This window comes from Microcebus murinus, chromosome 14, assembly GCF_040939455.1.
Source record: "Microcebus murinus isolate Inina chromosome 14, M.murinus_Inina_mat1.0, whole genome shotgun sequence".
Lineage (NCBI taxonomy): Eukaryota > Metazoa > Chordata > Mammalia > Primates > Cheirogaleidae > Microcebus > Microcebus murinus.
This window is the reverse complement of record NC_134117.1, coordinates 81808208-81833221: the sequence shown is the minus strand read 5'-3', so window position 1 is coordinate 81833221 and position 25014 is coordinate 81808208. Positions and strand designations below refer to the sequence as shown.

Sequence of the window (25014 nt, the reverse complement as noted above, 5' to 3'; positions counted from 1 at the left end):
AGTCTGCCCCCGAGAGAAAGCACCCTGACCAGGTTCACCCGTGGGTGGGTGGCGAGCTAGCGGCGTTCAGAAGAGCGAGGCCCGCAGTCTGTGCGGAAGACACCTGCACTCGGGTGTGTGTGGCGGCCCGATTCACAAGCAGCTCTAGATGTTAAACCAAGGAGAAGCCAGGGAGTTCCCAAGGCCCCAGGTGTCCTCAGCCCACGACTGGCTGCTGTGGGAATGCGAAGCCCGGCTCCTTGTCTCAGAGCGGGGTTCCCAGGAGGATCAGGCTGAAGCTGGGACTTGGCCTCAAAGTGTCCCCTCGCATGGCCACCCCCTTCCCCTTCCTGCTCCTCTACTCCTGGTGCCCCTCCATCCAGGGGCCAGACCTTAAAGAGTCACCGCAAGAGAATCCTGGTCCCAAAGGAGCCTTCTGGGGGACCGGTGCTGAGAGAGGTTGTGGGCATGGCCCGCTGGGGCTCTGCCCGACCCAGGGCTGAGAGATGCCACCTCCCAGCTCTGGGTCCCTGCAGGAAGTGTTGGCAAGCACAGGGCCAGTCCCCCAAAGGCCCAGGTGCAGGGAGCCCAGGCCAAGCAGCCTGTGGAAGAAGCCACTTGCCGTGCCACCCCGGGAACAGGACTGCAGGCCCCGGCCCTTCCCACCTCCTCCTCCTCCTCCTCCTCCCCCCCCCGCGCCCCCCCCCGGACATGGCACAGGGCTCAGAGACACCTCAGACTCTTGCTACCCAAGGTGCGAAGGGCATCAGTTGCTCCTCCAACCCCCCCCCGCCCAGCAGACCACGTTGTCCAGCCAGCCCCCGGGCCTCCCTGGGGTGCCCAGCACAAAAGTGCAGACACCCACCGGACCCTCAGTCTCAGCTTTCAGATGTTTTTGCCACTCTAAGGACCCGCAGGCCCGCTGGGCCTTCGGGCAGGACAGAGAGCCCCGGGATCCGACGTGGAGAGCTGCGTGTACGTACGTCCCCATCAGGAGGCGGTCCCCACCTCCGCGGCTCTCCCCTCGCGGGGAGCGGCAGCCCCAGCCGGCAGCCGCAGGGCATCAGGGAAGACACCAGGCTGGGCCCCCCGCGGCACAGCGGGGGCACGTCCCCCGCACTCGACTTAGGGAAGGCTGCTGGAGACTGCTGCGGCCACCCTGCTGCCGGGTTTCTGGAGGGCTTCCTGGAAGCAGCCTCCACACCAAGCCCTTGGAAGGCCCAGGCGACGGAGGAGCCGGTCAGGCAGGGGCCGAGGACGGTGAGAGGCCGGGCGGGAAGGAGCATGTCAGGCAGGGGCAGAGGACGGTGACAGGCCGGGCGGGGAGGAGCCGGTCAGGCGGGGGCCCAGGACAGTGACGGGCCTGGCCGGGGAGGAGTGCGTCAGGCAGGGGCAGAGGAGACGGGCTGGGTAAGGGGTAGAGTGACAGTTAGGGCACAATTCACAATCGCAAAGACGTGGAAGCGACCCGAGTGCCCATCCATCCAGGAGTGCATTAATAAAATGTGGCGCGTGGACACCACGGAGTGCCATTCGGCTGTGAGGAGCAGCGGTGAGAGGGCGCCTCTCGTGTTCTCCTGGCCAGAGCTGGAACCCGTTCCAGTAAGCCAGGTATCCCAAGAATGGACACACGAGCACCACGTGAGCGCGCTCACCAGCAAATTGGTACGAACGGATGGACACCTAAGTGGACGGAGAGGAATCACCTTCATCGGGTGGGTGTCGGGCGGGTGGGGGGAGGCGATGGGCATCTACATCCATTAGGAATGGGGTGGGTGCGCACCGACTGGGGGATGGGCGCACTTGAAGCTCTGACCCCAGGGGGGAGGCTTGGAGAGGGCAACTGTACCCGACCTTAACACTGGTACCCCCACAATACGCTGGAACAACATGAGAGGTATATGAATGAGAACACAGGGGGGAGGGGTGCACGGGCAACACATGTCACCTGAATACTTGTACTCCCATCATCTGCTTGAAAAGAGAGAGAAAAGAAAATGCAATCATAGAGGTAAGAGACACTTTTTAAAAATCATGAATCCGAAGAGAAAAGTAAAAGGAGGCCTGTGGAGCAGGTCTGGGTGTGACTCCGGATCCCCCAACATCAGGTGCCACCACCAAAGATTCCTGCGTGGAGCCCATAGAACCCCCAAAAGCAACGGGACGAGTTCTGGTCACATACTCCCTCAAAATGACATCCTGGCCTTCTTCTGGAACTCCCTCCCCTCTCAGACTCTCAAGGTTTTCTCCAGCGTGTCTGTTCCCACAGAGCAGACCTTTGGTCTGAGACCTGACAGTGCAGATGCCACGCATGCTGCCGCGTGGCGGCGGTGTCGCGGCTTGGGACAAGAGGAGGCCCCACGGTGCGGGCTGAGGCGCCAGGCAGCGCGGCGGGCGCTGAGGGTTGGGGTCACCCCCACCCCGGGCCGCCGCCGCGCTCCCAGAAAGGGGACAGAACAAGAGGCAAAAAAAAAAAAAAAAAAAAAGAAGCAGCCTGTGGCCCCCGGTATTCCCAGGCAGTCTCCCATCCAAGTACTGACCGGGCCCGACCCTGCTTAGCTTCCGAGACCAGACGAGATCGGGGGCGTTCAGGGTGGTGTGGCCCTAGACGGCGGCGGAGGGCGCCCCTGCCCCGCTCAAGAAGCCGAGCCTCTCTGCGCTTTCCCGCCGCCGCCGCCGCCGCCTCCCGCCCCAGGCCCCGCGCCAGGCCGGGCCTGTTGAGTTCGCCGGCCGGGTCCCGTGGGCTCCCAGGGACGGGGGTGATGGGCGGGGCGGGGCGGGGGGCTGTCTCTCTATACACACACACACACACTCACACTCACTCACACTCACACAAGATGCGCCTCCACGGCTGGACTCGCCAAGGTGGAGCCCTCCCAGCCCCCCTCGTCTCCTCGCCCGGCCTCCTTCACCTACCCGCTGCCCACCCCCAGCGCGTCGCCGCCGCTGACGCTGACTGCGCACGCGCGCGCCCTTTGACCCCAGCCAGGGGCCGCCCTCCCCCACAACCCCTTTCAGCTGTGCCCCCCCTCGCCCTGTGGGTGGGCTGCCGCCTATTCCCCCGGGCCAGGGCTGGGGCACAGCGCAAGGGGGAGGGGAGCCAGTGTATGGGGCGTCTCTCTCTGGGGATGTGTCCCATGGGTGGGGTGGGGTGGCGTGGTTTGTGGGGCGCTGAAGAAATCAGTCCCCTCCATCTCCTACCTCTGGAAAACGCCCAAGCCCGTGGAGAACCGCCGGCACCGCTTCGTGGGGGCCGGGACCCTCCTCTGTGTCCTCCTGTGGCCCGGTCCAAGGGGCCTGGGCCTGGCCGGGGCTGCATTGGACCCCGACCACCCTGGCGTGTGGACTCGCTAAAAATCGGCCATTAGATATTGGATTCCAGCTTCATTGAGGTCATTTCACTAATGAGTGCACCGGAAAGAGTTTCCTAATCCATCTGTGAGGGTGGCAACTGAAAGAGAATTTGAAAGCTGACAGAATAGGCGAGGGAAGGCATAGGAGATTTCCACACCCAGCAAGGAAGCCTTTCCCGAAATGGAAGAAAGAAACGAGCAAACAGAGACACCGGTAGCCCGCCCGGAAAAGAGTCTGCCCCCGAGAGAAAGCACCCTGACCAGGTTCACCCGTGGGTGGGTGGCGAGCTAGCGGCGTTCAGAAGAGCGAGGCCCGCAGTCTGTGCGGAAGACACCTGCACTCGGGTGTGTGTGGCGGCCCGATTCACAAGCAGCTCTAGATGTTAAACCAAGGAGAAGCCAGGGAGTTCCCAAGGCCCCAGGTGTCCTCAGCCCACGACTGGCTGCTGTGGGAATGCGAAGCCCGGCTCCTTGTCTCAGAGCGGGGTTCCCAGGAGGATCAGGCTGAAGCTGGGACTTGGCCTCAAAGTGTCCCCTCGCATGGCCACCCCCTTCCCCTTCCTGCTCCTCTACTCCTGGTGCCCCTCCATCCAGGGGCCAGACCTTAAAGAGTCACCGCAAGAGAATCCTGGTCCCAAAGGAGCCTTCTGGGGGACCGGTGCTGAGAGAGGTTGTGGGCATGGCCCGCTGGGGCTCTGCCCGACCCAGGGCTGAGAGATGCCACCTCCCAGCTCTGGGTCCCTGCAGGAAGTGTTGGCAAGCACAGGGCCAGTCCCCCAAAGGCCCAGGTGCAGGGAGCCCAGGCCAAGCAGCCTGTGGAAGAAGCCACTTGCCGTGCCACCCCGGGAACAGGACTGCAGGCCCCGGCCCTTCCCACCTCCTCCTCCTCCTCCTCCTCCCCCCCCCGCGCCCCGCCCCCGGACATGGCACAGGGCTCAGAGACACCTCAGACTCTTGCTACCCAAGGTGCGAAGGGCATCAGTTGCTCCTCCAACCCCCCCCGCCCAGCAGACCACGTTGTCCAGCCAGCCCCCGGGCCTCCCTGGGGTGCCCAGCACAAAAGTGCAGACACCCACCGGACCCTCAGTCTCAGCTTTCGGATGTTTTTGCCACTCTAAGGACCCGCAGGCCCGCTGGGCCTTCGGGCAGGACAGAGAGCCCCGGGATCCGACGTGGAGAGCTGCGTGTACGTACGTCCCCATCAGGAGGCGGTCCCCACCTCCGCGGCTCTCCCCTCGCGGGGAGCGGCAGCCCCAGCCGGCAGCCGCAGGGCATCAGGGAAGACACCAGGCTGGGCCCCCCGCGGCACAGCGGGGGCACGTCCCCCGCACTCGACTTAGGGAAGGCTGCTGGAGACTGCTGCGGCCACCCTGCTGCCGGGTTTCTGGAGGGCTTCCTGGAAGCAGCCTCCACACCAAGCCCTTGGAAGGCCCAGGCGACGGAGGAGCCGGTCAGGCAGGGGCCGAGGACGGTGAGAGGCCGGGCGGGAAGGAGCATGTCAGGCAGGGGCAGAGGACGGTGACAGGCCGGGCGGGGAGGAGCCGGTCAGGCGGGGGCCCAGGACAGTGACGGGCCTGGCCGGGGAGGAGTGCGTCAGGCAGGGGCAGAGGAGACGGGCTGGGTAAGGGGTAGGGTGACAGTTAGGGCACAATTCACAATCGCAAAGACGTGGAAGCGACCCGAGTGCCCATCCATCCAGGAGTGCATTAATAAAATGTGGCGCGTGGACACCACGGAGTGCCATTCGGCTGTGAGGAGCAGCGGTGAGAGGGCGCCTCTCGTGTTCTCCTGGCCAGAGCTGGAACCCGTTCCAGTAAGCCAGGTATCCCAAGAATGGACACACGAGCACCACGTGAGCGCGCTCACCAGCAAATTGGTACGAACGGATGGACACCTAAGTGGACGGAGAGGAATCACCTTCATCGGGTGGGTGTCGGGCGGGTGGGGGGAGGCGATGGGCATCCACATCCATTAGGAATGGGGTGGGTGCGCACCGACTGGGGGATGGGCGCACTTGAAGCTCTGACCCCAGGGGGGAGGCTTGGAGAGGGCAACTGTACCCGACCTTAACACTGGTACCCCCACAATACGCTGGAACAACATGAGAGGTATATGAATGAGAACACAGGGGGGAGGGGTGCACGGGCAACACATGTCACCTGAATACTTGTACTCCCATCATCTGCTTGAAAAGAGAGAGAAAAGAAAATGCAATCATAGAGGTAAGAGACACTTTTTAAAAATCATGAATCCGAAGAGAAAAGTAAAAGGAGGCCTGTGGAGCAGGTCTGGGTGTGACTCCGGATCCCCCAACATCAGGTGCCACCACCAAAGATTCCTGCGTGGAGCCCATAGAACCCCCAAAAGCAACGGGACGAGTTCTGGTCACATACTCCCTCAAAATGACATCCTGGCCTTCTTCTGGAACTCCCTCCCCTCTCAGACTCTCAAGGTTTTCTCCAGCGTGTCTGTTCCCACAGAGCAGACCTTTGGTCTGAGACCTGACAGTCCAGATGCCACGCATGCTGCCGCGTGGCGGCGGTGTCGCGGCTTGGGACAAGAGGAGGCCCCACGGTGCGGGCTGAGGCGCCAGGCACCGCGGCGGGCGCTGAGGGTTGGGGTCACCCCCACCCCGGGCCGCCGCCGCGCTCCCAGAAAGGGGACAGAACAAGAGGCAAAAAAAAAAAAAAAAAAAAGAAGCAGCCTGTGGCCCCCGGTATTCCCAGGCGGTCTCCCATCCAAGTACTGACCGGGCCCGACCCTGCTTAGCTTCCGAGACCAGACGAGATCGGGGGGCGTTCAGGGTGGTGTGGCCCTAGACGGCGGCGGAGGGCGCCCCTGCCCCGCTCAAGAAGCCGAGCCTCTCTGCGCTTTCCCCCCGCCGCCGCCTCCCGCCCCAGGCCCCGCGCCGGGCCGGGCCTGTTGAGCTCGCCGGCCGGGTCCCGTGGGCTCCCAGGGACGGGGGTGATGGGCGGGGCGGGGCGGGGGGCTGTCTCTCTATACACACACACACACACTCACACTCACTCACACTCACACAAGATGCGCCTCCACGGCTGGACTCGCCAAGGTGGAGCCCTCCCAGCCCCCCTCGTCTCCTCGCCCGGCCTCCTTCACCTACCCGCTGCCCACCCCCAGCGCGTCGCCGCCGCTGACGCTGACTGCGCACGCGCGCGCCCTTTGACCCCAGCCAGGGGCCGCCCTCCCCCACAACCCCTTTCAGCTGTGCCCCCCCTCGCCCTGTGGGTGGGCTGCCGCCTATTCCCCCGGGCCAGGGCTGGGGCACAGCGCAAGGGGGAGGGGAGCCAGTGTATGGGGCGTCTCTCTCTGGGGATGTGTCCCATGGGTGGGGTGGGGTGGCGTGGTTTGTGGGGCGCTGAAGAAATCAGTCCCCTCCATCTCCTACCTCTGGAAAACGCCCAAGCCCCTGGAGAACCGCCGGCACCGCTTCGTGGGGGCCGGGACCCTCCTCTGTGTCCTCCTGTGGCCCGGTCCAAGGGGCCTGGGCCTGGCCGGGGCTGCATTGGACCCCGACCACCCTGGCGTGTGGACTCGCTAAAAATCGGCCATTTGATATTGGATTCCAGCTTCATTGAGGTCATTTCACTAATGAGTGCACCGGAAAGAGTTTCCTAATCCATCTGTGAGGGTGGCAACTGAAAGAGAATTTGAAAGCTGACAGAATAGGCGAGGGAAGGCATAGGAGATTTCCACACCCAGCAAGGAAGCCTTTCCCGAAATGGAAGAAAGAAACGAGCAAACAGAGACACCGGTAGCCCGCCCGGAAAAGAGTCTGCCCCCGAGAGAAAGCACCCTGACCAGGTTCACCCGTGGGTGGGTGGCGAGCTAGCGGCGTTCAGAAGAGCGAGGCCCGCAGTCTGTGCGGAAGACACCTGCACTCGGGTGTGTGTGGCGGCCCGATTCACAAGCAGCTCTAGATGTTAAACCAAGGAGAAGCCAGGGAGTTCCCAAGGCCCCAGGTGTCCTCAGCCCACGACTGGCTGCTGTGGGAATGCGAAGCCCGGCTCCTTGTCTCAGAGCGGGGTTCCCAGGAGGATCAGGCTGAAGCTGGGACTTGGCCTCAAAGTGTCCCCTCGCATGGCCACCCCCTTCCCCTTCCTGCTCCTCTACTCCTGGTGCCCCTCCATCCAGGGGCCAGACCTTAAAGAGTCACCGCAAGAGAATCCTGGTCCCAAAGGAGCCTTCTGGGGGACCGGTGCTGAGAGAGGTTGTGGGCATGGCCCGCTGGGGCTCTGCCCGACCCAGGGCTGAGAGATGCCACCTCCCAGCTCTGGGTCCCTGCAGGAAGTGTTGGCAAGCACAGGGCCAGTCCCCCAAAGGCCCAGGTACAGGGAGCCCAGGCCAAGCAGCCTGTGGAAGAAGCCACTTGCCGTGCCACCCCGGGAACAGGACTGCAGGCCCCGGCCCTTCCCACCTCCTCCTCCTCCTCCTCCTCCCCCCCCCGCGCCCCCCCCCGGACATGGCACAGGGCTCAGAGACACCTCAGACTCTTGCTACCCAAGGTGCAAAGGGCATCAGTTGCTCCTCCAAACCCCCCCCCCCCGCCCAGCAGACCACGTTGTCCAGCCAGCCCCCGGGCCTCCCTGGGGTGCCCAGCACAAAAGTGCAGACACCCACCGGACCCTCAGTCTCAGCTTTCGGATGTTTTTGCCACTCTAAGGACCCGCAGGCCCGCTGGGCCTTCGGGCAGGACAGAGAGCCCCGGGATCCGACGTGGAGAGCTGCGTGTACGTACGTCCCCATCAGGAGGCGGTCCCCACCTCCGCGGCTCTCCCCTCGCGGGGAGCGGCAGCCCCAGCCGGCAGCCGCAGGGCATCAGGGAAGACACCAGGCTGGGCCCCCCGCGGCACAGCGGGGGCACGTCCCCCGCACTCGACTTAGGGAAGGCTGCTGGAGACTGCTGCGGCCACCCTGCTGCCGGGTTTCTGGAGGGCTTCCTGGAAGCAGCCTCCACACCAAGCCCTTGGAAGGCCCAGGCGACGGAGGAGCCGGTCAGGCAGGGGCCGAGGACGGTGAGAGGCCGGGCGGGAAGGAGCATGTCAGGCAGGGGCAGAGGACGGTGACAGGCCGGGCGGGGAGGAGCCGGTCAGGCGGGGGCCCAGGACAGTGACGGGCCTGGCCGGGGAGGAGTGCGTCAGGCAGGGGCAGAGGAGACGGGCTGGGTAAGGGGTAGAGTGACAGTTAGGGCACAATTCACAATCGCAAAGACGTGGAAGCGACCCGAGTGCCCATCCATCCAGGAGTGCATTAATAAAATGTGGCGCGTTGACACCACGGAGTGCCATTCGGCTGTGAGGAGCAGCGGTGAGAGGGCGCCTCTCGTGTTCTCCTGGCCAGAGCTGGAACCCGTTCCAGTAAGCCAGGTATCCCAAGAATGGACACACGAGCACCACGTGAGCGCGCTCACCAGCAAATTGGTATGAACGGATGGACACCTAAGTGGACGGAGAGGAATCACCTTCATCGGGTGGGTGTCGGGCGGGTGGGGGGAGGCGATGGGCATCCACATCCATTAGGAATGGGGTGGGTGCGCACCGACTGGGGGATGGGCGCACTTGAAGCTCTGACCCCAGGGGGGAGGCTTGGAGAGGGCAACTGTACCCGACCTTAACACTGGTACCCCCACAATACGCTGGAACAACATGAGAGGTATATGAATGAGAACACAGGGGGGAGGGGTGCACGGGCAACACATGTCACCTGAATACTTGTACTCCCATCATCTGCTTGAAAAGAGAGAGAAAAGAAAATGCAATCATAGAGGTAAGAGACACTTTTTAAAAATCATGAATCCGAAGAGAAAAGTAAAAGGAGGCCTGTGGAGCAGGTCTGGGTGTGACTCCGGATCCCCCAACATCAGGTGCCACCACCAAAGATTCCTGCGTGGAGCCCATAGAACCCCCAAAAGCAACGGGACGAGTTCTGGTCACATACTCCCTCAAAATGACATCCTGGCCTTCTTCTGGAACTCCCTCCCCTCTCAGACTCTCAAGGTTTTCTCCAGCGTGTCGGTTCCCACAGAGCAGACCTTTGGTCTGAGACCTGACAGTCCAGATGCCACGCATGCTGCCGCGTGGCGGCGGTGTCGCGGCTTGGGACAAGAGGAGGCCCCACGGTGCGGGCTGGGGCGCCAGGCAGCGCGGCGGGCGCTGAGGGTTGGGGTCACCCCCACCCCGGGCCGCCGCCGCGCTCCCAGAAAGGGGACAGAACAAGAGGCAAAAAAAAAAAAAAAAAAGAAGCAGCCTGTGGCCCCCGGTATTCCCAGGCGGTCTCCCATCCAAGTACTGACCGGGCCCGACCCTGCTTAGCTTCCGAGACCACACGAGATCGGGGGCGTTCAGGGTGGTGTGGCCCTAGACGGCGGCGGAGGGCGCCCCTGCCCCGCTCAAGAAGCCGAGCCTCTCTGCGCTTTCCCGCCGCCGCCGCCGCCGCCGCCGCCGCCGCCTCCCGCCCCAGGCCCCGCGCCGGGCCGGGCCTGTTGAGTTCGCCGGCCGGGTCCCGTGGGCTCCCAGGGACGGGGGTGATGGGCGGGGCGGGGCGGGGGGCTGTCTCTCTATACACACACACACACACTCACACTCACTCACACTCACACAAGATGCGCCTCCACGGCTGGACTCGCCAAGGTGGAGCCCTCCCAGCCCCCCTCGTCTCCTCGCCCGGCCTCCTTCACCTACCCGCTGCCCACCCCCAGCGCGTCGCCGCCGCTGACGCTGACTGCGCACGCGCGCGCCCTTTGACCCCAGCCAGGGGCCGCCCTCCCCCACAACCCCTTTCAGCTGTGCCCCCCCTCGCCCTGTGGGTGGGCTGCCGCCTATTCCCCCGGGCCAGGGCTGGGGCACAGCGCAAGGGGGAGGGGAGCCAGTGTATGGGGCGTCTCTCTCTGGGGATGTGTCCCATGGGTGGGGTGGGGTGGCGTGGTTTGTGGGGCGCTGAAGAAATCAGTCCCCTCCATCTCCTACCTCTGGAAAACGCCCAAGCCCGTGGAGAACCGCCGGCACCGCTTCGTGGGGGCCGGGACCCTCCTCTGTGTCCTCCTGTGGCCCGGTCCAAGGGGCCTGGGCCTGGCCGGGGCTGCATTGGACCCCGACCACCCTGGCGTGTGGACTCGCTAAAAATCGGCCATTAGATATTGGATTCCAGCTTCATTGAGGTCATTTCACTAATGAGTGCACCGGAAAGAGTTTCCTAATCCATCTGTGAGGGTGGCAACTGAAAGAGAATTTGAAAGCTGACAGAATAGGCGAGGGAAGGCATAGGAGATTTCCACACCCAGCAAGGAAGCCTTTCCCGAAATGGAAGAAAGAAACGAGCAAACAGAGACACCGGTAGCCCGCCCGGAAAAGAGTCTGCCCCCGAGAGAAAGCACCCTGACCAGGTTCACCCGTGGGTGGGTGGCGAGCTAGCGGCGTTCAGAAGAGCGAGGCCCGCAGTCTGTGCGGAAGACACCTGCACTCGGGTGTGTGTGGCGGCCCGATTCACAAGCAGCTCTAGATGTTAAACCAAGGAGAAGCCAGGGAGTTCCCAAGGCCCCAGGTGTCCTCAGCCCACGACTGGCTGCTGTGGGAATGCGAAGCCCGGCTCCTTGTCTCAGAGCGGGGTTCCCAGGAGGATCAGGCTGAAGCTGGGACTTGGCCTCAAAGTGTCCCCTCGCATGGCCACCCCCTTCCCCTTCCTGCTCCTCTACTCCTGGTGCCCCTCCATCCAGGGGCCAGACCTTAAAGAGTCACCGCAAGAGAATCCTGGTCCCAAAGGAGCCTTCTGGGGGACCGGTGCTGAGAGAGGTTGTGGGCATGGCCCGCTGGGGCTCTGCCCGACCCAGGGCTGAGAGATGCCACCTCCCAGCTCTGGGTCCCTGCAGGAAGTGTTGGCAAGCACAGGGCCAGTCCCCCAAAGGCCCAGGTGCAGGGAGCCCAGGCCAAGCAGCCTGTGGAAGAAGCCACTTGCCGTGCCACCCCGGGAACAGGACTGCAGGCCCCGGCCCTTCCCACCTCCTCCTCCTCCTCCTCCTCCCCCCCCCCGTGCCCCCCCCCCGGACATGGCACAGGGCTCAGAGACACCTCAGACTCTTGCTACCCAAGGTGCGAAGGGCATCAGTTGCTCCTCCAACCCCCCCCCGCCCAGCAGACCACGTTGTCCAGCCAGCCCCCGGGCCTCCCTGGGGTGCCCAGCACAAAAGTGCAGACACCCACCGGACCCTCAGTCTCAGCTTTCAGATGTTTTTGCCACTCTAAGGACCCGCAGGCCCGCTGGGCCTTCGGGCAGGACAGAGAGCCCCGGGATCCGACGTGGAGAGCTGCGTGTACGTACGTCCCCATCAGGAGGCGGTCCCCACCTCCGCGGCTCTCCCCTCGCGGGGAGCGGCAGCCCCAGCCGGCAGCCGCAGGGCATCAGGGAAGACACCAGGCTGGGCCCCCCGCGGCACAGCGGGGGCACGTCCCCCGCACTCGACTTAGGGAAGGCTGCTGGAGACTGCTGCGGCCACCCTGCTGCCGGGTTTCTGGAGGGCTTCCTGGAAGCAGCCTCCACACCAAGCCCTTGGAAGGCCCAGGCGACGGAGGAGCCGGTCAGGCAGGGGCCGAGGACGGTGAGAGGCCGGGCGGGAAGGAGCATGTCAGGCAGGGGCAGAGGACGGTGACAGGCCGGGCGGGGAGGAGCCGGTCAGGCGGGGGCCCAGGACAGTGACGGGCCTGGCCGGGGAGGAGTGCGTCAGGCAGGGGCAGAGGAGACGGGCTGGGTAAGGGGTAGAGTGACAGTTAGGGCACAATTCACAATCGCAAAGACGTGGAAGCGACCCGAGTGCCCATCCATCCAGGAGTGCATTAATAAAATGTGGCGCGTGGACACCACGGAGTGCCATTCGGCTGTGAGGAGCAGCGGTGAGAGGGCGCCTCTCGTGTTCTCCTGGCCAGAGCTGGAACCCGTTCCAGTAAGCCAGGTATCCCAAGAATGGACACACGAGCACCACGTGAGCGCGCTCACCAGCAAATTGGTACGAACGGATGGACACCTAAGTGGACGGAGAGGAATCACCTTCATCGGGTGGGTGTCGGGCGGGTGGGGGGAGGCGATGGGCATCCACATCCATTAGGAATGGGGTGGGTGCGCACCGACTGGGGGATGGGCGCACTTGAAGCTCTGACCCCAGGGGGGAGGCTTGGAGAGGGCAACTGTACCCGACCTTAACACTGGTACCCCCACAATACGCTGGAACAACATGAGAGGTATATGAATGAGAACACAGGGGGGAGGGGTGCACGGGCAACACATGTCACCTGAATACTTGTACTCCCATCATCTGCTTGAAAAGAGAGAGAAAAGAAAATGCAATCATAGAGGTAAGAGACACTTTTTAAAAATCATGAATCCGAAGAGAAAAGTAAAAGGAGGCCTGTGGAGCAGGTCTGGGTGTGACTCCGGATCCCCCAACATCAGGTGCCACCACCAAAGATTCCTGCGTGGAGCCCATAGAACCCCCAAAAGCAACGGGACGAGTTCTGGTCACATACTCCCTCAAAATGACATCCTGGCCTTCTTCTGGAACTCCCTCCCCTCTCAGACTCTCAAGGTTTTCTCCAGCGTGTCTGTTCCCACAGAGCAGACCTTTGGTCTGAGACCTGACAGTCCAGATGCCACGCATGCTGCCGCGTGGCGGCGGTGTCGCGGCTTGGGACAAGAGGAGGCCCCACGGTGCGGGCTGAGGCGCCAGGCAGCGCGGCGGGCGCTGAGGGTTGGGGTCACCCCCACCCCGGGCCGCCGCCGCGCTCCCAGAAAGGGGACAGAACAAGAGGCAAAAAAAAAAAAAAAAAAAAAAGAAGCAGCCTGTGGCCCCCGGTATTCCCAGGCAGTCTCCCATCCAAGTACTGACCGGGCCCGACCCTGCTTAGCTTCCGAGACCAGACGAGATCGGGGGCGTTCAGGGTGGTGTGGCCCTAGACGGCGGCGGAGGGCGCCCCTGCCCCGCTCAAGAAGCCGAGCCTCTCTGCGCTTTCCCGCCGCCGCCGCCGCCGCCTCCCGCCCCAGGCCCCGCGCCAGGCCGGGCCTGTTGAGTTCGCCGGCCGGGTCCCGTGGGCTCCCAGGGACGGGGGTGATGGGCGGGGCGGGGCGGGGGGCTGTCTCTCTATACACACACACACACACTCACACTCACTCACACTCACACAAGATGCGCCTCCACGGCTGGACTCGCCAAGGTGGAGCCCTCCCAGCCCCCCTCGTCTCCTCGCCTGGCCTCCTTCACCTACCCGCTGCCCACCCCCAGCGCGTCGCCGCCGCTGACGCTGACTGCGCACGCGCGCGCCCTTTGACCCCAGCCAGGGGCCGCCCTCCCCCACAACCCCTTTCAGCTGTGCCCCCCCTCGCCCTGTGGGTGGGCTGCCGCCTATTCCCCCGGGCCAGGGCTGGGGCACAGCGCAAGGGGGAGGGGAGCCAGTGTATGGGGCGTCTCTCTCTGGGGATGTGTCCCATGGGTGGGGTGGGGTGGCGTGGTTTGTGGGGCGCTGAAGAAATCAGTCCCCTCCATCTCCTACCTCTGGAAAACGCCCAAGCCCCTGGAGAACCGCCGGCACCGCTTCGTGGGGGCCGGGACCCTCCTCTGTGTCCTCCTGTGGCCCGGTCCAAGGGGCCTGGGCCTGGCCGGGGCTGCATTGGACCCCGACCACCCTGGCGTGTGGACTCGCTAAAAATCGGCCATTAGATATTGGATTCCAGCTTCATTGAGGTCATTTCACTAATGAGTGCACCGGAAAGAGTTTCCTAATCCATCTGTGAGGGTGGCAACTGAAAGAGAATTTGAAAGCTGACAGAATAGGCGAGGGAAGGCATAGGAGATTTCCACACCCAGCAAGGAAGCCTTTCCCGAAATGGAAGAAAGAAACGAGCAAACAGAGACACCGGTAGCCCGCCCGGAAAAGAGTCTGCCCCCGAGAGAAAGCACCCTGACCAGGTTCACCCGTGGGTGGGTGGCGAGCTAGCGGCGTTCAGAAGAGCGAGGCCCGCAGTCTGTGCGGAAGACACCTGCGCTCGGGTGTGTGTGGCGGCCCGATTCACAAGCAGCTCTAGATGTTAAACCAAGGAGAAGCCAGGGAGTTCCCAAGGCCCCAGGTGTCCTCAGCCCACGACTGGCTGCTGTGGGAATGCGAAGCCCGGCTCCTTGTCTCAGAGCGGGGTTCCCAGGAGGATCAGGCTGAAGCTGGGACTTGGCCTCAAAGTGTCCCCTCGCATGGCCACCCCCTTCCCCTTCCTGCTCCTCTACTCCTGGTGCCCCTCCATCCAGGGGCCAGACCTTAAAGAGTCACCGCAAGAGAATCCTGGTCCCAAAGGAGCCTTCTGGGGGACCGGTGCTGAGAGAGGTTGTGGGCATGGCCCGCTGGGGCTCTGCCCGACCCAGGGCTGAGAGATGCCACCTCCCAGCTCTGGGTCCCTGCAGGAAGTGTTGGCAAGCACAGGGCCAGTCCCCCAAAGGCCCAGGTGCAGGGAGCCCAGGCCAAGCAGCCTGTGGAAGAAGCCACTTGCCGTGCCACCCCGGGAACAGGACTGCAGGCCCCGGCCCTTCCCACCTCCTCCTCCTCCTCCTCCTCCCCCCCCGCGCCCCGCCCCCGGACATGGCACAGGGCTCAGAGACACCTCAGACTCTTGCTACCCAAGGTGCGAAGGGCATCAGTTGCTCCTCCAACCCCCCCCGCCCAGCAGACCACGTTGTCCAGCCAGCCCCCGGGCCTCCCTGGGGTGCCCAGCACAAAAGTGCAGACACCCACCGGACCCTCAGTCTCAGCTTTCGGATGTTTTTGCCACTCTAAGGACCCGCAGGCCCGCTGGGCCTTCGGGCAGGACAGAGAGCCCCGGGATCCGACGTGGAGAGCTGCGTGTACGTACGTCCCCATCAGGAGGCGGTCCCCACCTCCGCGGCTCTCCCCTCGCGGGGAGCGGCAGCCCCAGCCCGCAGCCGCAGGGCATCAGGGAAGACACCAGGCTGGGCCCCCCGCGGCACAGCGGGGGCACGTCCCCCGCACTCGACTTAGGGAAGGCTGCTGGAGACTGCTGCGGCCACCCTGCTGCCGGGTTTCTGGAGGGCTTCCTGGAAGCAGCCTCCACACCAAGCCCTTGGAAGGCCCAGGCGACGGAGGAGCCGGTCAGGCAGGGGCCGAGGACGGTGAGAGGCCGGGCGGGAAGGAGCATGTCAGGCAGGGGCAGAGGACGGTGACAGGCCGGGCGGGGAGGAGCCGGTCAGGCGGGGGCCCAGGACAGTGACGGGCCTGGCCGGGGAGGAGTGCGTCAGGCAGGGGCAGAGGAGACGGGCTGGGTAAGGGGTAGAGTGACAGTTAGGGCACAATTCACAATCGCAAAGACGTGGAAGCGACCCGAGTGCCCATCCATCCAGGAGTGCATTAATAAAATGTGGCGCGTGGACACCACGGAGTGCCATTCGGCTGTGAGGAGCAGCGGTGAGAGGGCGCCTCTCGTGTTCTCCTGGCCAGAGCTGGAACCCGTTCCAGTAAGCCAGGTATCCCAAGAATGGACACACGAGCACCACGTGAGCGCGCTCACCAGCAAATTGGTACGAACGGATGGACACCTAAGTGGACGGAGAGGAATCACCTTCATCGGGTGGGTGTCGGGCGGGTGGGGGGAGGCGATGGGCATCCACATCCATTAGGAATGGGGTGGGTGCGCACCGACTGGGGGATGGGCGCACTTGAAGCTCTGACCCCAGGGGGGAGGCTTGGAGAGGGCAACTGTACCCGACCTTAACACTGGTACCCCCACAATACGCTGGAACAACATGAGAGGTATATGAATGAGAACACAGGGGGGAGGGGTGCACGGGCAACACATGTCACCTGAATACTTGTACTCCCATCATCTGCTTGAAAAGAGAGAGAAAAGAAAATGCAATCATAGAGGTAAGAGACACTTTTTAAAAATCATGAATCCGAAGAGAAAAGTAAAAGGAGGCCTGTGGAGCAGGTCTGGGTGTGACTCCGGATCCCCCAACATCAGGTGCCACCACCAAAGATTCCTGCGTGGAGCCCATAGAACCCCCAAAAGCAACGGGACGAGTTCTGGTCACATACTCCCTCAAAATGACATCCTGGCCTTCTTCTGGAACTCCCTCCCCTCTCAGACTCTCAAGGTTTTCTCCAGCGTGTCTGTTCCCACAGAGCAGACCTTTGGTCTGAGACCTGACAGTCCAGATGCCACGCATGCTGCCGCGTGGCGGCGGTGTCGCGGCTTGGGACAAGAGGAGGCCCCACGGTGCGGGCTGAGGCGCCAGGCACCGCGGCGGGCGCTGAGGGTTGGGGTCACCCCCACCCCGGGCCGCCGCCGCGCTCCCAGAAAGGGGACAGAACAAGAGGCAAAAAAAAAAAAAAAAAAAAAAGAAGCAGCCTGTGGCCCCCGGTATTCCCAGGCGGTCTCCCATCCAAGTACTGACCGGGCCCGACCCTGCTTAGCTTCCGAGACCAGACGAGATCGGGGGGCGTTCAGGGTGGTGTGGCCCTAGACGGCGGCGGAGGGCGCCCCTGCCCCGCTCAAGAAGCCGAGCCTCTCTGCGCTTTCCCCCCGCCGCCGCCGCCGCCGCCGCCGCCGCCGCCGCCGCCGCCTCCCGCCCCAGGCCCCGCGCCGGGCGGGGCCTGTTGAGCTCGCCGGCCGGGTCCCGTGGGCTCCCAGGGACGGGGGTGATGGGCGGGGCGGGGCGGGGGGCTGTCTCTCTCTACACACACACACACACTCACACTCACTCACACTCACACAAGATGCGCCTCCACGGCTGGACTCGCCAAGGTGGAGCCCTCCCAGCCCCCCTCGTCTCCTCGCCCGGCCTCCTTCACCTACCCGCTGCCCACCCCCAGCGCGTCGCCGCCGCTGACGCTGACTGCGCACGCGCGCGCCCTTTGACCCCAGCCAGGGGCCGCCCTCCCCCACAACCCCTTTCAGCTGTGCCCCCCCTCGCCCTGTGGGTGGGCTGCCGCCTATTCCCCCGGGCCAGGGCTGGGGCACAGCGCAAGGGGGAGGGGAGCCAGTGTATGGGGCGTCTCTCTCTGGGGATGTGTCCCATGGGTGGGGTGGGGTGGCGTGGTTTGTGGGGCGCTGAAGAAATCAGTCCCCTCCATCTCCTACCTCTGGAAAACGCCCAAGCCCCTGGAGAACCGCCGGCACCGCTTCGTGGGGGCCGGGACCCTCCTCTGTGTCCTCCTGTGGCCCGGTCCAAGGGGCCTGGGCCTGGCCGGGGCTGCATTGGACCCCGACCACCCTGGCGTGTGGACTCGCTAAAAATCGGCCATTTGATATTGGATTCCAGCTTCATTGAGGTCATTTCACTAATGAGTGCACCGGAAAGAGTTTCCTAATCCATCTGTGAGGGTGGCAACTGAAAGAGAATTTGAAAGCTGACAGAATAGGCGAGGGAAGGCATAGGAGATTTCCACACCCAGCAAGGAAGCCTTTCCCGAAATGGAAGAAAGAAACGAGCAAACAGAGACACCGGTAGCCCGCCCGGAAAAGAGTCTGCCCCCGAGAGAAAGCACCCTGACCAGGTTCACCCGTGGGTGGGTGGCGAGCTAGCGGCGTTCAGAAGAGCGAGGCCCGCAGTCTGTGCGGAAGACACCTGCACTCGGGTGTGTGTGGCGGCCCGATTCACAAGCAGCTCTAGATGTTAAACCAAGGAGAAGCCAGGGAGTTCCCAAGGCCCCAGGTGTCCTCAGCCCACGACTGGCTGCTGTGGGAATGCGAAGCCCGGCTCCTTGTCTCAGAGCGGGGTTCCCAGGAGGATCAGGCTGAAGCTGGGACTTGGCCTCAAAGTGTCCCCTCGCATGGCCACCCCCTTCCCCTTCCTGCTCCTCTACTCCTGGTGCCCCTCCATCCAGGGGCCAGACCTTAAAGAGTCACCGCAAGAGAATCCTGGTCCCAAAGGAGCCTTCTGGGGCACCGGTGCTGAGAGAGGTTGTGGGCATGGCCCGCTGGGGCTCTGCCCGACCCAGGGCTGAGAGATGCCACCTCCCAGCTCTGGGTCCCTGCAGGAAGTGTTGGCAAGCACAGGGCCAGTCCCCCAAAGGCCCAGGTGCAGGGAGCCCAGGCCAAGCAGCCTGTGGAAGAAGCCACTTGCCGTGCCACCCCGGGAACAGGACTGCAGGCCCCGGCCCTTCCCACCTCCTCCTCCTCCTCCTCCTCCCCCCCCCGCGCCCCCCCCGGACATGGCACAGGGCTCAGAGACACCTCAGACTCTTGCTACCCAAGGTGCAAAGGGCATCAGTTGCTCCTCCAAACCCCCCCCCCGCCCAGCAGACCACGTTGTCCAGCCAGCCCCCGGGCCTCCCTGGGGTGCCCAGCACAAAAGTGCAGACACCCACCGGACCCTCAGTCTCAGCTTTCGGATGTTTTTGCCACTCTAAGGACCCGCAGGCCCGCTGGGCCTTCGGGCAGGACAGAGAGCCCCGGGATCCGACGTGGAGAGCTGCGTGTACGTACGTCCCCATCAGGAGGCGGTCCCCACCTCCGCGGCTCTCCCCTCGCGGGGAGCGGCAGCCCCAGCCGGCAGCCGCAGGGCCTCAGGGAAGACACCAGGCTGGGCCCCCCGCGGCACAGCGAGGGCACGTCCCCCGCACTCGACTTAGGGAAGGCTGCTGGAGACTGCTGCGGCCACCCTGCTGCCGGGTTTCTGGAGGGCTTCCTGGAAGCAGCCTCCACACCAAGCCCTTGGAAGGCCCAGGCGACGGAGGAGCCGGTCAGGCAGGGGCCGAGGACGGTGAGAGGCCGGGCGGGAAGGAGCATGTCAGGCAGGGGCAGAGGACGGTGACAGGCCGGGCGGGGAGGAGCCGGTCAGGCGGGGGCCCAGGACAGTGACGGGCCTGGCCGGGGAGGAGTGCGTCAGGCAGGGGCAGAGGAGACGGGCTGGGTAAGGGGTAGAGTGACAGTTAGGGCACAATTCACAATCGCAAAGACGTGGAAGCGACCCGAGTGCCCATCCATCCAGGAGTGCATTAATAAAATGTGGCGCGTGGACACCACGGAGTGCCATTCGGCTGTGAGGAGCAGCGGTGAGAGGGCGCCTCTCGTGTTCTCCTGGCCAGAGCTGGAACCCGTTCCAGTAAGCCAGGTATCCCAAGAATGGACACACGAGCACCACGTGAGCGCGCACACCAGCAAATTGGTACGAACGGATGGACACCTAAGTGGACGGAGAGGAATCACCTTCATCGGGTGGGTGTCGGGCGGGTGGGGGGAGGCGATGGGCATCCACATCCATTAGGAATGGGGTGGGTGCGCACCGACTGGGGGATGGGCGCACTTGAAGCTCTGACCCCAGGGGGGAGGCTTGGAGAGGGCAACTGTACCCGACCTTAACACTGGTACCCCCACAATACGCTGGAACAACATGAGAGGTATATGAATGAGAACACAGGGGGGAGGGGTGCACGGGCAACACATGTCACCTGAATACTTGTACTCCCATCATCTGCTTGAAAAGAGAGAGAAAAGAAAATGCAATCATAGAGGTAAGAGACACTTTTTAAAAATCATGAATCCGAAGAGAAAAGTAAAAGGAGGCCTGTGGAGCAGGTCTGGGTGTGACTCCGGATCCCCCAACATCAGGTGCCACCACCAAAGATTCCTGCGTGGAGCCCATAGAACCCCCAAAAGCAACGGGACGAGTTCTGGTCACATACTCCCTCAAAATGACATCCTGGCCTTCTTCTGGAACTCCCTCCCCTCTCAGACTCTCAAGGTTTTCTCCAGCGTGTCTGTTCCCACAGAGCAGACCTTTGGTCTGAGACCTGACAGTCCAGATGCCACGCATGCTGCCGCGTGGCGGCGGTGTCGCGGCTTGGGACAAGAGGAGGCCCCACGGTGCGGGCTGAGGCGCCAGGCAGCGCGGCGGGCGCTGAGGGTTGGGGTCACCCCCACCCCGGGCCGCCGCCGCGCTCCCAGAAAGGGGACAGAACAAGAGGCAAAAAAAAAAAAAAAAAAAAAAAAGAAGCAGCCTGTGGCCCCCGGTATTCCCAGGCAGTCTCCCATCCAACTACTGACCGGGCCCGACCCTGCTTAGCTTCCGAGACCAGACGAGATCGGGGGCGTTCAGGGTAGTGTGGCCCTAGACGGCGGCGGAGGGCGCCCCTGCCCCGCTCAAGAAGCCGAGCCTCTCTGCGCTTTCCCCCCGCCGCCGCCGCCGCCGCCGCCGCCGCCGCCTCCCGCCCCAGGCCCCGCGCCGGGCCGGGCCTGTTGAGTTCGCCGGCCGGGTCCCGTGGGCTCCCAGGGACGGGGGTGATGGGCGGGGCGGGGCGGGGGGCTGTCTCTCTATACACACACACACACACTCACACTCACTCACACTCACACAAGATGCGCCTCCACGGCTGGACTCGCCAAGGTGGAGCCCTCCCAGCCCCCCTCGTCTCCTCGCCCGGCCTCCTTCACCTACCCGCTGCCCACCCCCAGCGCGTCGCCGCCGCTGACGCTGACTGCGCACGCGCGCGCCCTTTGACCCCAGCCAGGGGCCGCCCTCCCCCACAACCCCTTTCAGCTGTGCCCCCCCTCGCCCTGTGGGTGGGCTGCCGCCTATTCCCCCGGGCCAGGGCTGGGGCACAGCGCAAGGGGGAGGGGAGCCAGTGTATGGGGCGTCTCTCTCTGGGGATGTGTCCCATGGGTGGGGTGGGGTGGCGTGGTTTGTGGGGCGCTGAAGAAATCAGTCCCCTCCATCTCCTACCTCTGGAAAACGCCCAAGCCCCTGGAGAACCGCCGGCACCGCTTCGTGGGGGCCGGGACCCTCCTCTGTGTCCTCCTGTGGCCCGGTCCAAGGGGCCTGGGCCTGGCCGGGGCTGCATTGGACCCCGACCACCCTGGCGTGTGGACTCGCTAAAAATCGGCCATTTGATATTGGATTCCAGCTTCATTGAGGTCATTTCACTAATGAGTGCACCGGAAAGAGTTTCCTAATCCATCTGTGAGGGTGGCAACTGAAAGAGAATTTGAAAGCTGACAGAATAGGCGAGGGAAGGCATAGGAGATTTCCACACCCAGCAAGGAAGCCTTTCCCGAAATGGAAGAAAGAAACGAGCAAACAGAGACACCGGTAGCCCGCCCGGAAAAGAGTCTGCCCCCGAGAGAAAGCACCCTGACCAGGTTCACCCGTGGGTGGGTGGCGAGCTAGCGGCGTTCAGAAGAGCGAGGCCCGCAGTCTGTGCGGAAGACACCTGCACTCGGGTGTGTGTGGCGGCCCGATTCACAAGCAGCTCTAGATGTTAAACCAAGGAGAAGCCAGGGAGTTCCCAAGGCCCCAGGTGTCCTCAGCCCACGACTGGCTGCTGTGGGAATGCGAAGCCCGGCTCCTTGTCTCAGAGCGGGGTTCCCAGGAGGATCAGGCTGAAGCTGGGACTTGGCCTCAAAGTGTCCCCTCGCATGGCCACCCCCTTCCCCTTCCTGCTCCTCTACTCCTGGTGCCCCTCCATCCAGGGGCCAGACCTTAAAGAGTCACCGCAAGAGAATCCTGGTCCCAAAGGAGCCTTCTGGGGGACCGGTGCTGAGAGAGGTTGTGGGCATGGCCCGCTGGGGCTCTGCCCGACCCAGGGCTGAGAGATGCCACCTCCCAGCTCTGGGTCCCTGCAGGAAGTGTTGGCAAGCACAGGGCCAGTCCCCCAAAGGCCCAGGTACAGGGAGCCCAGGCCAAGCAGCCTGTGGAAGAAGCCACTTGCCGTGCCACCCCGGGAACAGGACTGCAGGCCCCGGCCCTTCCCACCTCCTCCTCCTCCTCCTCCTCCCCCCCCCCCGCGCCCCCCCCGGACATGGCACAGGGCTCAGAGACACCTCAGACTCTTGCTACCCAAGGTGCAAAGGGCATCAGTTGCTCCTCCAAACCCCCCCCCCCGCCCAGCAGACCACGTTGTCCAGCCAGCCCCCGGGCCTCCCTGGGGTGCCCAGCACAAAAGTGCAGACACCCACCGGACCCTCAGTCTCAGCTTTCGGATGTTTTTGCCACTCTAAGGACCCGCAGGCCCGCTGGGCCTTCGGGCAGGACAGAGAGCCCCGGGATCCGACGTGGAGAGCTGCGTGTACGTGTACGTACGTCCCCATCAGGAGGCGGTCCCCACCTCCGCGGCTCTCCCCTTGCGGGGAGCGGCAGCCCCAGCCGGCAGCCACAGGGCCTCAGGGAAGACACCAGGCTGGGCCCCCCGCGGCACAGCGGGGGCACGTCCCCCGCACTCGACTTAGGGAAGGCTGCTGGAGACTGCTGCGGCCACCCTGCTGCCGGGTTTCTGGAGGGCTTCCTGGAAGCAGCCTCCACACCAAGCCCTTGGAAGGCCCAGGCGACGGAGGAGCCGGTCAGGCAGGGGCCGAGGACGGTGAGAGGCCGGGCGGGAAGGAGCATGTCAGGCAGGGGCAGAGGACGGTGACAGGCCGGGCGGGGAGGAGCCGGTCAGGCGGGGGCCCAGGACAGTGACGGGCCTGGCCGGGGAGGAGTGCGTCAGGCAGGGGCAGAGGAGACGGGCTGGGTAAGGGGTAGGGTGACAGTTAGGGCACAATTCACAATCGCAAAGACGTGGAAGCGACCCGAGTGCCCATCCATCCAGGAGTGCATTAATAAAATGTGGCGCGTGGACACCACGGAGTGCCATTCGGCTGTGAGGAGCAGCGGTGAGAGGGCGCCTCTCGTGTTCTCCTGGCCAGAGCTGGAACCCGTTCCAGTAAGCCAGGTATCCCAAGAATGGACACACGAGCACCACGTGAGCGCGCTCACCAGCAAATTGGTACGAACGGATGGACACCTAAGTGGACGGAGAGGAATCACCTTCATCGGGTGGGTGTCGGGCGGGTGGGGGGAGGCGATGGGCATCCACATCCATTAGGAATGGGGTGGGTGCGCACCGACTGGGGGATGGGCGCACTTGAAGCTCTGACCCCAGGGGGGAGGCTTGGAGAGGGCAACTGTACCCGACCTTAACACTGGTACCCCCACAATACGCTGGAACAACATGAGAGGTATATGAATGAGAACACAGGGGGGAGGGGTGCACGGGCAACACATGTCACCTGAATACTTGTACTCCCATCATCTGCTTGAAAAGAGAGAGAAAAGAAAATGCAATCATAGAGGTAAGAGACACTTTTTAAAAATCATGAATCCGAAGAGAAAAGTAAAAGGAGGCCTGTGGAGCAGGTCTGGGTGTGACTCCGGATCCCCCAACATCAGGTGCCACCACCAAAGATTCCTGCGTGGAGCCCATAGAACCCCCAAAAGCAACGGGACGAGTTCTGGTCACATACTCCCTCAAAATGACATCCTGGCCTTCTTCTGGAACTCCCTCCCCTCTCAGACTCTCAAGGTTTTCTCCAGCGTGTCGGTTCCCACAGAGCAGACCTTTGGTCTGAGACCTGACAGTCCAGATGCCACGCATGCTGCCGCGTGGCGGCGGTGTCGCGGCTTGGGACAAGAGGAGGCCCCACGGTGCGGGCTGAGGCGCCAGGCAGCGCGGCGGGCGCTGAGGGTTGGGGTCACCCCCACCCCGGGCCGCCGCCGCGCTCCCAGAAAGGGGACAGAACAAGAGGCAAAAAAAAAAAAAAAAAAAAAAGAAGCAGCCTGTGGCCCCCGGTATTCCCAGGCAGTCTCCCATCCAAGTACTGACCGGGCCCGACCCTGCTTAGCTTCCGAGACCAGACGAGATCGGGGGCGTTCAGGGTGGTGTGGCCCTAGACGGCGGCGGAGGGCGCCCCTGCCCCGCTCAAGAAGCCGAGCCTCTCTGCGCTTTCCCCCCCGCCGCCGCCGCCGCCGCCGCCGCCGCCGCCGCCGCCTCCCGCCCCAGGCCCCGCGCCGGGCCGGGCCTGTTGAGTTCGCCGGCCGGGTCCCGTGGGCTCCCAGGGACGGGGGTGATGGGCGGGGCGGGGCGGGGGGCTGTCTCTCTATACACACACACACACACTCACACTCACTCACACTCACACAAGATGCGCCTCCACGGCTGGACTCGCCAAGGTGGAGCCCTCCCAGCCCCCCTCGTCTCCTCGCCCGGCCTCCTTCACCTACCCGCTGCCCACCCCCAGCGCGTCGCCGCCGCTGACGCTGACTGCGCACGCGCGCGCCCTTTGACCCCAGCCAGGGGCCGCCCTCCCCCACAACCCCTTTCAGCTGTGCCCCCCCTCGCCCTGTGGGTGGGCTGCCGCCTATTCCCCCGGGCCAGGGCTGGGGCACAGCGCAAGGGGGAGGGGAGCCAGTGTATGGGGCGTCTCTCTCTGGGGATGTGTCCCATGGGTGGGGTGGGGTGGCGTGGTTTGTGGGGCGCTGAAGAAATCAGTCCCCTCCATCTCCTACCTCTGGAGAACGCCCAAGCCCCTGGAGAACCGCCGGCACCGCTTCGTGGGGGCCGGGACCCTCCTCTGTGTCCTCCTGTGGCCCGGTCCAAGGGGCCTGGGCCTGGCCGGGGCTGCATTGGACCCCGACCACCCTGGCGTGTGGACTCGCTAAAAATCGGCCATTTGATATTGGATTCCAGCTTCATTGAGGTCATTTCACTAATGAGTGCACCGGAAAGAGTTTCCTAATCCATCTGTGAGGGTGGCAACTGAAAGAGAATTTGAAAGCTGACAGAATAGGCGAGGGAAGGCATAGGAGATTTCCACACCCAGCAAGGAAGCCTTTCCCGAAATGGAAGAAAGAAACGAGCAAACAGAGACA

General features: G+C 63.9%; 7 pseudogenes; all 7 read right to left on the bottom strand.

The window, feature by feature from the left end:
* Positions 1-2470: 2470 nt before the first annotated feature.
* Positions 2471-2589, bottom strand: LOC142876183 (uncharacterized; annotated as a pseudogene).
* A 3444-nt stretch (positions 2590-6033) lies between these two features.
* LOC142876246 (uncharacterized) lies at positions 6034-6153 on the bottom strand (annotated as a pseudogene).
* Positions 6154-9593: 3440 nt separating this feature from the next.
* LOC142876021 (uncharacterized) lies at positions 9594-9712 on the bottom strand (annotated as a pseudogene).
* A 3460-nt stretch (positions 9713-13172) lies between these two features.
* Positions 13173-13291, bottom strand: LOC142876182 (uncharacterized; annotated as a pseudogene).
* Positions 13292-16736: 3445 nt separating this feature from the next.
* On the bottom strand, positions 16737-16856 carry LOC142876245 (uncharacterized; annotated as a pseudogene).
* A 3473-nt stretch (positions 16857-20329) lies between these two features.
* LOC142876305 (uncharacterized) lies at positions 20330-20448 on the bottom strand (annotated as a pseudogene).
* Positions 20449-23919: 3471 nt separating this feature from the next.
* LOC142876181 (uncharacterized) lies at positions 23920-24038 on the bottom strand (annotated as a pseudogene).
* Positions 24039-25014: the final 976 nt, after the last annotated feature.